General features: G+C 32.0%; 1 protein-coding gene across 1 annotated transcript in view; it reads left to right on the top strand.

The window, feature by feature from the left end:
- LOC149489649 (nose resistant to fluoxetine protein 6-like) overlaps window positions 1-12,954 on the top strand; it is a 42,681-nt gene that overhangs the window by 15,655 nt on the left and 14,072 nt on the right. The window lies entirely within an intron of this gene.

Genomic DNA, 12,954 nt, shown 5'->3' with positions numbered 1-12,954 from the left:
AAAGTGCCTTCTCCTTTGGGAGGTTGGCGATCATTAGGGCTATTTCATACTATCTATCTATATACATATTATAATATTATTATTCAGTATTTACTATTTTGTACTAAGGGCACTAATTGTAATAACAATTTTGCAGAGAATGCGTTTCACTTTCAAGTTAAGAAAATATTTTATTTGTAATTCTTCGTCAGACCTATTACATACATGTGACATATTATTGACCTTAACGTCCTCCAAGAAGAATTATTTTCTTCATATAAAATGTCGACTCATACGTTAACCTTTTCACCGCGATGCATTTACACTATATATTGTTTATACGACATTTATTAGGACGTGTTGCACATCGGCTCGGTTCATTAAAGGTGTATGTGTGTATTGAACACAACCCGTTGTAATTCGAGCATATTTCGATATACAACAGCCGTCAACGTGTTATTGCTACAATCGCGAATATATATAGATACATACATAGATTTGTATATACGCTTGCTTCATTATCTTGCTTTTTGAGTAAACGCAAAACGTTTGTGGGTTACTGTCATGTTATTGCCCATTCTTCATTCGAAACTTACAAAACCGTATAGAATGAATGACTCAAAAATTCCCCAGACGTGTTTGCTCAAAAATTTATCCGCAAAAAAAACGTAATTTACATCGTTTTACATATTTAGTGTCACATAACAGAATTTTCTAATGCGCTTTCGAATAGAATCTCTATGGTTGAAGCGGTAATTATTACGTAACCAGCGGAGCTGATTAAATCAAACTAGTTTATTCGCTTATGAATGAAATAATCGCAGTGACGGCCTACTTTTGTGATGAAAGTAATTGAGTGTCTATAGTAAGACGCTCCCGTGTCGCTTACAATGTAGGTAGGTATAGGTACTAGTGCATAGTTCTATGAACTAGGTAACCCAAAGTCGGTGAGCTTCGTTTCCGCTCCTACGCTACAAGCATCGCCGCCTGTTAGCACTTAAATTATGCAAACACCCACATTGTTTTAGTTTCCTTGTATTTGTAAGAGGGTCTAATGGTTAGACACAAAGCTTGCAGACTTACTACTCGTGACCATAGTTCACTTGAAAGTACATATTCGGAGCGATAAAGTACCTAAAAAATCGCGCTATAACTATATTGCACGAAATCAAACACAAGACTCTAACACGTCTACTCATGTGACGTGTTATTCTGAGCTAAAAATCTATCCGTAAAATAAATCCACCAAATAAAAACATTTTCAGCAATTTTTGCATCTATTGGACAGATAAGATAATAGAGCTTATTTATCAAGATTATCTGTTCATTAAAGAAACGTTTAGTAGTATGAATTAACACTTATCTTGCCTAACACACATTCCATTGTATTTAAATATCTATATCGTTACGCTTCCTACAATGTTACGTTTTTCGAATGAGTACTCTACCATGAAGCAAAAAAATAACCGTTTTAACGTTTAAAATAGAGCGCGGTAACTGTGAAAGAGAAGTGACTTGCACAATATTTTAATTAAAAAATAATGATCCAAAGAGATGAACCTTACAGGTGCGTCGGGCATTGGGCAATTGCGCGCTCGGTGGCCTGTGATATAACGCGGCGGCGACCCGCGCTCGTGAGACACACACGCGGCTAGCTGCAGCAGGCACTTGCGCAAACCCTCATAATGTGTAAATCGCAAATTTCATAAGTAATCCGTGAAAGTAAGCGATTCATTTCACTCACACGCACCGTACGCCGACTCCGTGTTGACACCGAACACATAGCCTAGTCAAACGAGAATTTCCAGCAATGATGCCTTATATAAATTCGCCGTTAACTCTACGTCTATTTTTATGTAATACCTTTTTATGAGAAATTATGTCATCAATTGCAGTTTTACGGTGCTCGTTTGAGATGCTCGTGAAATTATACGGTGTACATAACGAGCTTCCGTAATTCGTCAACTTCTAGTTCCGCTCCTAATTTTTGCGAGCGCGAATTCTCTTGCGTATTTATACAAAGAAAAATTCTTGCAAATATTACAAACGTATCATTATGTATTTGCGCCTGAAATTGAGGAAACACTAGTAAACTTTACTTAGATCGTTACACTGTTTTAACTATTATTTGAAATTCATCGTTTGTTAGGGTATATCGTGTTCTTACTAGTAGCCATCTTGCCGGGATCTACCTACAGATGTAGGAGGTAGATGTAGATAATATTAGTGCATTGTCGTCCAACATGCATGTATATGCAAATTTTAGTTCAATTGAACATCGGGGTGTGGCAAATCCAATTAGTAGATAAGATTCGATTTCGTACAAATTAAAATGAAACCGAGAGAATTCTGAAATATTAAGGTATAGATTGGAATGTATTCAATAAAGTTTAATAATTATAATTCTTTTAGTTTTAATTTATAATTTTTACACGTTTTCATGCAATATTACCTGGTTTTACCATACCTTTGAAACCTAGTATTAGATAATTCATCACATTGAATTAAATCGATATCCATGTACCTATTTATAACTATATTATTGATCGCTATTATTAATGAAAACTTGATATTTTTCTCTAGTATAAATTAGAATCACAGATATGAAACTTCATAGCATTATAGATTGTAGCGCGTTTAAAACGCCGAAATATTTTTCCACAAATCTACAATTCCCAACAAATATCGAAGATTGTTAGCGTTACGACCAAAGTTTAATTAATCGAGACTGTGAATACTAAAATAGCAGTAAAAGAGACATCAATACGGTCAACTCCCTTCTACCTTTCTGCTATATTTTTCGTGCTTTTTTTTTCATGAAGCCCCGTAACCTGACATAGATGACCTAATTTCAACGGAATATTTTGTTCGTTTACGCTAACCATGTTATACGCTCTTTAAAACATCAAGGTCCTTGTTTTAAGAGACAATTACATGGCTTGATGGACTTACCTTCTTGTTATTAAGAGTTTGCGTAAAAACATGTTATTATTTTATTAGTCGACTAGACGCAAAACGCTCTACAAACATTGTTTAAAGAAACTAGGTCAATTATGATATAATATCAAGACATAATAATTCATTTACATCTAATTAGTGCGCTCTAGTGTTAGGATAAATTTTTCATAGAAATCTATTAGGTACCCATAATTTATATTGTACTGTATCAAAGCTATTAATGGATAGCGAAATCTTGTTCAATTTATTACAATAATGGGCTTGCTACATACTGACATACAGTAATTTGATCATATCACGTGGCCTTAGATGTCACAGACACTGATGTGATTCCGTTGAACTGTCCGATCATATGATACCAATTGTGATTCAACAATCAATTTGTAAATTGATATTTTACAACAATTACGCAACTATTACTAAATCTCATAAGTGAAACACATATCTATGTGTAAATTAGAAAGTCAAGGCTACTCGCTCATAAAAACCTCTTAAATATGCCAGTTTAGCTAGAGATTACGTTTATAACAAATATTACCACAAAGAGTAAATTTGCATGAATATGTTTAAAATATTTCTGACCTTACGTACTTTATTGCAATTTACAAATTACCATAACTATTTCCTTTTTGTTAAACAATGTTTTTATGGGTGATGGTACGATAAGAATAAACTTGTGTAGTAGATCAGTTCTAACGATTTTTTACCCGACTACGGCAAAGCAAAAGGAGGGTTATGATTTTGACAGGCTATGTATGTATGTATGTATGTATGTATGTATGTATGTATGTATGTATGTATGTTCATCTGTTCCCTCGTAACTTCTAAACTACTTATCAGAATTCGACAAATGACATATCATTAGAAGCGTCTTAATTGTCCGCTGGTTATAGGCTATATGGGGTTTCACAAAATCTAATGTGGCGCCCTCTAGCGGACAAAACATACAGAGTAAAAAAATAAAGTTAAGATAAATATGCCGTGTTTGGTATCATTTGAAAGCTTTTTACTTGCACATTTTGAATATATATATATTACTAGCATTTGCTTGTGACTTTACCTGTATTCATGGGCTGATTGCATATAATTCACATCTTTTCGTTCATAGCTTCTTTATTAGTTCATCAATTTAACTTTTGTTTTATACTTTTTCAGCGTCGTTTTTTGTCGTAGTTGGGTTTTAGTTGTTTTACTTTTTATCTTGTTGTTTGATATGTTGCCAGTGTTTAAAAAACTTACAATGCAATATATTATTTAAATTTATAAAATGTATTAATTCTATCAAATCGAGCAGGTAACTGTTTTTCTATCTGTATCTGCATATAACTAGTTTGAAGGAGTCTAAAGAATCGAATCGAATAACACATAAGTAGATATTTAGGTATTATAATAGAAACAATTCATCTCAACAAACAGAAACACCTAAAAAAACTACGATTTTATTATCGAGTCATCTCAATTAGCACATCTGAAACCTTTAATTCAAACAACAACTTCATCTCATCTTTCATTAGAACATCAAATGCAAACATACCACCGATCCCGTCCACTTCGTAGAACAATGCTCATTTATATCTAAATACAGCGGAAGAGAAAGCTTCTGAACTACCTGTAACTTTGATTTCAATTTGTCCATTGTGAAACTGACCTACTTTGACAACTTCTAGTGAGCATCCCTTTATAAAGACAGTACCTATAGTAAATATTGAATTAACAACAAACGAGCAAGTGATCTTGCAATTATACAGAAAGTCCCACTGCATATTCTAGACGGCACGACTCAGATTAAAAAGACTTTTCTAGAGTTTTCACATGCTTACATTGCCAATTCAAACAATGCAAAGGCTGGCGTAATATTTTAGTCCGCATATTTAGAATTTGTTTCAGATCAAGCTTTCTGCTATGTTTTCTTTCTTGTATAGTATTTTTATACAGGTTAAAAGATAAATCTATAAAAAATAAAACTGATAGTTAAGATAAATATAGATATTATATTTATTTTTAATAATATGATGAGATGTACAATATAATCGATGAAAATAATAGGTTTAATACAATTAATTTAGGTACTATTTTTTTATACAAGGACAATATTATATACATTTATAAAAAGAAACATATTATTATTATTAAATCATACACAACCTTGTAATGTTATTATAAAACATGAGATATAACAAGATTACAATCACGCTCTCTGAAAAGTAGTAGAAATGTAGAGTTAAATAACACAATTGAATAAATCTCGTTACAGTATTTGATTTCCATATAAATATTCGTGAATCATACGTATTAAAATGTTACATATTTTCAGTCACAGATTGGAAATTTCATTAAGGCTGCAGTCTAGCAAAATTGCGTTTTCAACAAGTTATTTGACAATTTTTTCCCGGCTAATGAAATGATAAACTGAATTTTTTTTTCTTGTTTATCAATAAGTGTTATATACGCAATGCGCGTGAATTTTTTCACATTTATAAAGTTACTTTATGTTACCTTAATCAGGCCTTCAAGATAAGTCTCTTTCCCCCAAAGACATTTCGAGCTAAGTTTGTGCACTCACTACGTTGCAACCGATTACAATTTACACAATCTGATCAGCGCATTATTATCCTTATATAGTCGTTATTAAAAACTGCTGAATACAATTGCCGAAAAACTTATGATTTTCTTAATTAGAACGTTATAAATTCATTAAATTTCCCATTTTTTGCCTTACAAAATCTATTGATAAATACTGCTAAAAGTTATTTTTTCCATTAATTTATTCGAGTTGGTTGAAGACCAATGAATATTAATCCTTTAAAAAATTTTTTTTTTGAATTTTGATAATTCTTTAAATATTAAAAAAATATTTAAAATAATTATGAAAAATCCTAGCGAATTTCTTTAGTCGCGCTCCTTGGGCCGGAGCGTTCTGACGTGTGCTCTACGCTCGATTTTCCTTCATACCGAAGTGAAAGTTGCTCTACTTCATTAAATTTAATATTTTTGTTAATTGATTATTTTTATCTTAGTTTTGTGCAAATATTCGTATTTTTAAACATTTGATTTCGATATGGAAAATAAACGAAAAAAATACGCGTGTAACTACTAGAAAAAAAATTATCTTCGAACATAAAGTTAATGAAACCAAATAGATTGCAAAGGTGATTGGCAACAATTTCTTTATTTTACGGGGTGTCAGTAAGGGGATGTATATTTCTTTAAAACTAAAGTAAGCTCATAAATTTTCTTATAATACATATAATTTTTTTGAAGTTCCAAAAATGTTTATTTTTCGTTTGAGAAATACGAAATATAATATAAACTTGTATTGAGAACTTGAACTTCCCAAGTTCATCCGGGGAAATCCCCATACGGGGAAAATGATTTGTTTACTCCAAAATTGATCCGAGGTGTTTTAATTTTTTCTTCTAGTCATTTTCAACGTAGCGGCATGTTGTTTGATTATTAATTTTGTAACTTAAATACAGGATGTTGGTTTTATATTCTGATCTTACAGACGCGCTGACAAATTTAGTCCGCCATTTCTAGTTTAGTCTACCAACTCTAAGTACCAATATTAAAACGAATGGATTATTATCACATCATCAAAACTCAGATGTAATGGAAGATCACAATAACATAGAAAATTCAGTGGGTGTTGAGAACTAAACAAACAGAAGTAACAGAGACGCGAAGAATAAAAAAAGAGGACGAAAACGATAATTCGTTGATGCTTTCCCTTTTCGACGTATTGTTAGGGTACATCACCAATCTGCAAAAAACAAAACTGATGATTCCCAATTGCTGATTAAAAATGAAAAACAAATAATCGACAACAGTGGTGAAAATTTGCTGATCACAATGAAACATCCTTCAGTGGTAGCAGATTTCCTCATTTCAAATGTATCGGTGAACAGCGTAAAGGAGAGGAGGACAGGAAAACATTATGAATGTGGATGGTGGATTGTATACAGGGTGTAAACGATAAGTATGTGCAGGCGATTTTGACGTTATTATTGCAGGTATCAAAAAACTTAAAACTGATATCGAAATTACTTTACCTAATGAGCAAAATGACAATAATAACTTTTTAAAAGTATAACGAGAAATATCTAAAAAATTTACTTTATACACTCCCATATCAAAAAGGGAAAATGGGACTAGTAGAAGTTAAATGTCTAATTCCGGCAAAAGACATGAATGCAGAAGATGCGGTTAAAAAAAATAATTTAATATTTGAAATACAATGCAAAAAATAACACTTTTGTCATAGATAAGAATCATGACTATTTTTCTAAATTCAGGGACAACTAAACGTTGCAGAAGCAGAAGTCTGCTTATTTGCTGTTTGGACTGGAGTGAATACATTTGCCATAAATTGCCTACTGTCAGAATTGATTGATTCGAGACTTCAGCATTCGATGCCCATCAAGGACCCATCCTATATCATTCAAGCGATTGAAAAAAAGAGATAAATCCAGTGCAACCGATAAAGCATCAGAATGCTAGCAAAGGATTTATTAGGTTTATCAATATAAATCTATATATTACACATAATATAATAAATCTGTAGAAGACGCGAAGACTGACATCCGCGCGGACGGAGTCGCGGGCGGAAACTAGTCAGAAATAATTATCTTTTGTTTTCATTTGCGTATTTTTCTATTTTATAATTTTTTAACACAAACATTACATTTTTTTTATTATATACAAAATTTGTTTATCCGTTTTATTAGTTAAACTGAACAACTTTCACTAAGAAACTTAGGTCGGAAAAAATGTATAGAGTTATGCATTTTGTATGGAAAGCTTATTTTTTTTATATTTCGTCCAAATTTCTTTGTAAAAGTTGATCAGTTATATAAACATGAAGTTGAAGATATCAATAGAAAGTATTCGCAAATTTTGTGTACTGATAAAAAAAAATCACCCGGTGTAATTTTCACGAAAATTGTTTCAAATTGTCATTTTTGGTACTTATTACGAATATTAAATTATGCATACGAATGATTTAATTTTTAAAAATTAAGTGGAGCAACTTTCCCTTAGTACATTTGTATTATTTACATATAGGATGACAAGATGCATTTGTTTGCACTACTAGACCAAGCCCTTAAAACTTAACAATAATAAATACCTAGTTGTGAACGCTAATGGATAGTGTCACATCTGCTTACATGCCTTCATGTGACATGGAAGAATAACAATGTGAAAATGATTAATAAAGTTATCCCCACAAAAACGCATACATCTTTTTGTGTTTTGACTTGTATAAATACGCGATTAACTGTAAATATTAAACACGTGCAGATGCGGATATGTGTTGTAAAAGGAAACGCTACTGTTTTGTAACCAAACAAAGTTGCTCGCTAATAATTGCGTTCTTTCAAAATTTTATATTGCACTAATTAGTAATTATTATACCTTCATTGGTTCATGGTTGTATTGAATTCCATTTACTTTATTCGGACAGATTGCACATTGAATTCTGACTTCTTATTTAATACTTGAAATACTTTCTAAAGAATTCTCTACAAGATGTTTTCTGCAGAAAATTTTAAGGGAAATCATTTACTGTATTGAAAAGCATTCAAGTAGCATTTTCAGATTTTATAACATCATTAAGTTCTTTATCTCTCTCTACTTCAGCTTTTTGCATGCTATTCGAAGGATAATTTTGTTATTTTCCACATTCGTTTACGGGCAATAATTAATTGCAAGAAGTGGGTCACCGACCGGCCATGACTGACGCACCTCCACAGCGCGGTGAATGTCTAAAAACATTGACCACAAATTATTCGCACCTCAAAGAAATCTGTTTGGCTTTAATCCTATGACTAACGTCATTCCTTGCCGCGACATTGACAAGGGTTTATAAAATATGCTAAGGGCTTCCAGATATCAAGTGAATATAAATGTTTGCGCTTTATTATATTTCATAACTGGAAACCTTGACACGTCTGCAAGTCCCCTGAGGTAAAAATATGCTACATCATGTTGTGGTCATACAGAAACATTGCACAGATGATAAAAATCTTCATTGCAATGCAATAGAGTATCTAAATACACTTAAATTGATGACCTCTTCTTTTGATATCGGTTAAAAGGAATATCTCCGCAAAACGTAATTAAGTTTGTCGATTGCTTTGCAATAACTCATTAAATGTCTCTTTAGCTTTAGCTGATATTATTTTGTTCAAGTGGTAAGATACAACCGGACGAAGCTTTGATGTAGATCAATGAAAATTATGAGAAATATCTGACGTTCTTATTAAAATGAAGATTCTTAAAACATTTTTCATTCCCCTGAACCATAAGGGGTGATCGCAGAGACTTCCTCAGTGAGCATTTCATAAAATTTAATAAATGCGAGTTCTAATAAATTTTGGTGAGTGTGTTGGAGCGTGAGTTCCGATTAAATTACCTTATATTAATAAGCTGTTTCGCAATACTCGGCTATTCATTGGACCGATTTTTCTCTTTAAATTTTAATGTATTATTTAAACACTATTAAGGACAATAATAATACATCAATGTACATTTTAAAATATATATGTATTAAAACGAATTACACGTGGCAAAATAACAGATTAATACATGTTCCACGAGTTTTGCTGACAGCTGCAGCGAACAAGCCGGGCTGAATAGTTTGCGTTGCACGTATGTTTTATCGATTGAATCGCACTGCCACTCGGTAATTAAATTAACTGAAAACCTCACTATTTCAGTATCATTTGAAAATGTCAGTTACAATGTTGATTTGTTTTTAGAAGTATTGAATATAGACAAAGGTCAAAAATATGTGTTGAAAATTAAAGTAAAGAAATATGAATGAATGGCATGTACTTCTAGACACACTGTCTATTTGGACATAATAAAATATTATACCTATCTTAAAATAAGACACTTTTACTCTTTTAGCTTTTTATATTTTGTTATGTTAATTAAACTCTACAGGTATAAAGGATAATATTGCCATGAAATTATGTCGCTAATTATTACAGAAACATTATACCTAACAATAAATTTCACAAAATGTCGTCCAAGGCGTTAGTAGAAACTTATCGGTTGAGTTAATTAATTAATTATTAGACACCCGAGGCAATTGCCTCGGGTGTCTAATACATTGTTCACACGCATACTACAGGAACGGAAACCATTTTTTTGTGAAAACAATAGTTTCGTACAAGCACTCAACGTTTGATTCAAAAAGTCCTGCGTTTTAAAAGCCTGTCTAGCCTCTTTGTGATACAAACAAAACTACCTAAAATTTTATGTGTTTGCCTCAAAAATCGCATAAAACCCTTGTCTAGAAATAGATATTCGAAATGGACTAATTGGGAAAAATTTATTGAAGTAATAAATAAAAGACTGCAACTGTAATTTAATTAAGTACAACTATTTTTTATCTTTTAGTATAAAACAACGTGGCGACCCAGTTGGAATGAGTTTCGTAAATATTAAACATTATTATTTATACATAAATATGAAAGTAATTAAAAAGTAGGTACGTTCCGGATTTGTATTCAGAAAATGTAACGAATTTAAATGCGATGAGTAATTATTACATAATGACGTTTTAAAGGTAACCTAGTGAAGGTCTACAAGTATATAAAAAAACGTAATTTATATGGAACTAAGAACTGTGAATAAGATATTTTTAAAAATATATAAAATATAAAATATTACAGTATCTTAAGATAAAATATTATACATAGTATCTTCACCGTGTGTGACGCGCTTGACACTTACGCTTTAATTAATAAATTTGAAATTTCACAACGGAAGTTTGAAAGCTTTTACGTTATTTATTTTGTGAACAACAGCTTTGTATTTACCTAGTGAAGATTAACCACTTGACTTGTATTATTATAAAACTAGAAAAACAATGAAAATCCGTCAATTTTTTTAAACGACTTTACAATATTCGTGATTGTAGAGCTCTATCAAATAAAGCTCGTATGAATTTTTGCAATATTGCAATATTTCACGTGCGAAAAATAAATAGAAAAACGTAAAATTTAACTCATCTCAAGTAACTATATTGCAGCAAACACAATAGTCGTAACTTTCCACATTTTTCATTGTATTAGGGTTCCAATAGGGTTCGTTCGATTCAATGGCTAGCGTGGAAACGTTCGCAATAAAAACTGTGCGTGTATCCTTCTTTTTGTTTTACTTTGCCATTAAACCTTTCATTCCTTTCATTAATGTTAACAATGTTCTCGAACCTTCTTTTTACAACTGACGAACTATAGCTATTTGCATGTAGCATTCGTTCAATTGCATTATTTATTAAGTATTCTCCCTGGAAACAAGATTGGATTTGTAATCCGTTGTATCCTTGTTGCTCTGAGTGGTCCATCAGAATTTTATATGAGACACTTCCATTTATTTGCCTTTATGAATATACCATGAATTATGAGGAATGAACAGGTACAATTCAGATTAGTTGAGCTTAATTATTGTGTTGAGTATCCTTGCCTATGCATACAAAACCGACTATGCTATTTATTCGTTATTGTTCATAAATTATGACAAATTATACTTCTATTAAAATACGAAATTTCACCAAGGACAGCTATTAATATTACTCAATAAATTTATTTATGTTCTCATATTGATATTTCATAATGAAATTATTGCTCGGCATATTTTCATATTTCATAACAACGCTTGCTACGTTACTTTACATATTCAGTACAAAACAGTTAGTTAATAATGTACTAATGTAGTGATGTTGTGGAAACTTGACTAACCTACTAAAGAAGTTTCCAGCATATACCTAATACATTACACTGCTTTTATAGGGTTAGTAGCACGGACATGTATCAAGATAGACTAAGCGAGTGTATGTACTTCCCGTGTCCAAACTACGTTATTGAAACTTACTTGACGCTGGCCTACACTCAGTCCGCGCTTGCAGTTCGCCAAGGAAAGACGTGAAGCTGAATAAAGTAAAATGCCGAATTGCGCCGTTATAAACTGTAGAAACTCCACAGCTGTGAGTGGCCAAGTTAGCAGAGATGTTTCCTTCCACCGGTAAGTAATTTTCTAATCAGAATATGCACTATTTATTTTAAAATCAAATAAAGAATATTTGTGGAAAACGATCGTGATAAACACGGATACCAAATCATACGAAATGATTCGGAATACATTGCGGCTTTTACTTGGCACGGTAAAGATCGCGTCGTATGATAACAAGCAATGAATAGCGTCTTCTCATTTTTCTGTTCTCATTTTTCTGTCCAATTTTGTGGTTAGTGATGTTCATTTGATGCAACAGTTCTCGATTCTAATCGATTTTATAATCGAACAGAAAAATGATAATTTGTAGGAGCAATTTTTCAGAAAAAAAGGCATAGATTTTTTTTGTCATTTAATACGACTTGACCTAGAACTTTTAAGTATTTTAATACAAAGGTACTAAAAATAAATATTACGACATGGACGCCATTAGTTAAAGTGTCATCTTGGGAGTTTTTTAAGAAAACTCCTTATTGCTTAGACTATGTTTGTTTTTTCAGTTTTCCAAGTAACCCGAACATAAAAGGAAAATGGATCGATGCAACGGGACATAAAGATTGATTGATTGACAGTTTCATTACTTTCTTTCGATGGCCTCTCTAGTACGTAGTACATGGTAACTCAATGGGCATATGTAAGAAAAAGCTAAAACACATTAGTTTACTTGTTAGAATATTAAAAGGTTTATAACTTTATTTTATCATCCCTCTGTCTATGGTAATTATCATTTTTCTGTCTTGAATCGATTTAGTAATCGATTACGATTCATTTATTTGACTACCTCTTAGACATAGATCTAGTTTGATCTGATTTCTTTCGATTTACTTCGATGGGATAGGACGATACTAGAATCGCCGCGCGAGTGGCGGCCTAATCGATTTAGCGTAAAATGAAATTAACATCACTAAAAAGCGCTCGTGACGTCATAACGCGTCAAGGTCAGTACAAAAAATATGACACGCTTGGTTTTCATACAGATCGCGGTACTTGCGTTGTCTA

This window comes from Colias philodice, chromosome 3 (assembly GCF_061535455.1).
Source record: "Colias philodice isolate Cphi_HAF_F1 chromosome 3, ilColPhil1 Martin Lab GWU primary, whole genome shotgun sequence".
Lineage (NCBI taxonomy): Eukaryota > Metazoa > Arthropoda > Insecta > Lepidoptera > Pieridae > Colias > Colias philodice.
The sequence above is the reverse complement of the archived record's forward strand: the minus strand, read 5'-3'. Positions and strand labels throughout refer to the sequence as shown.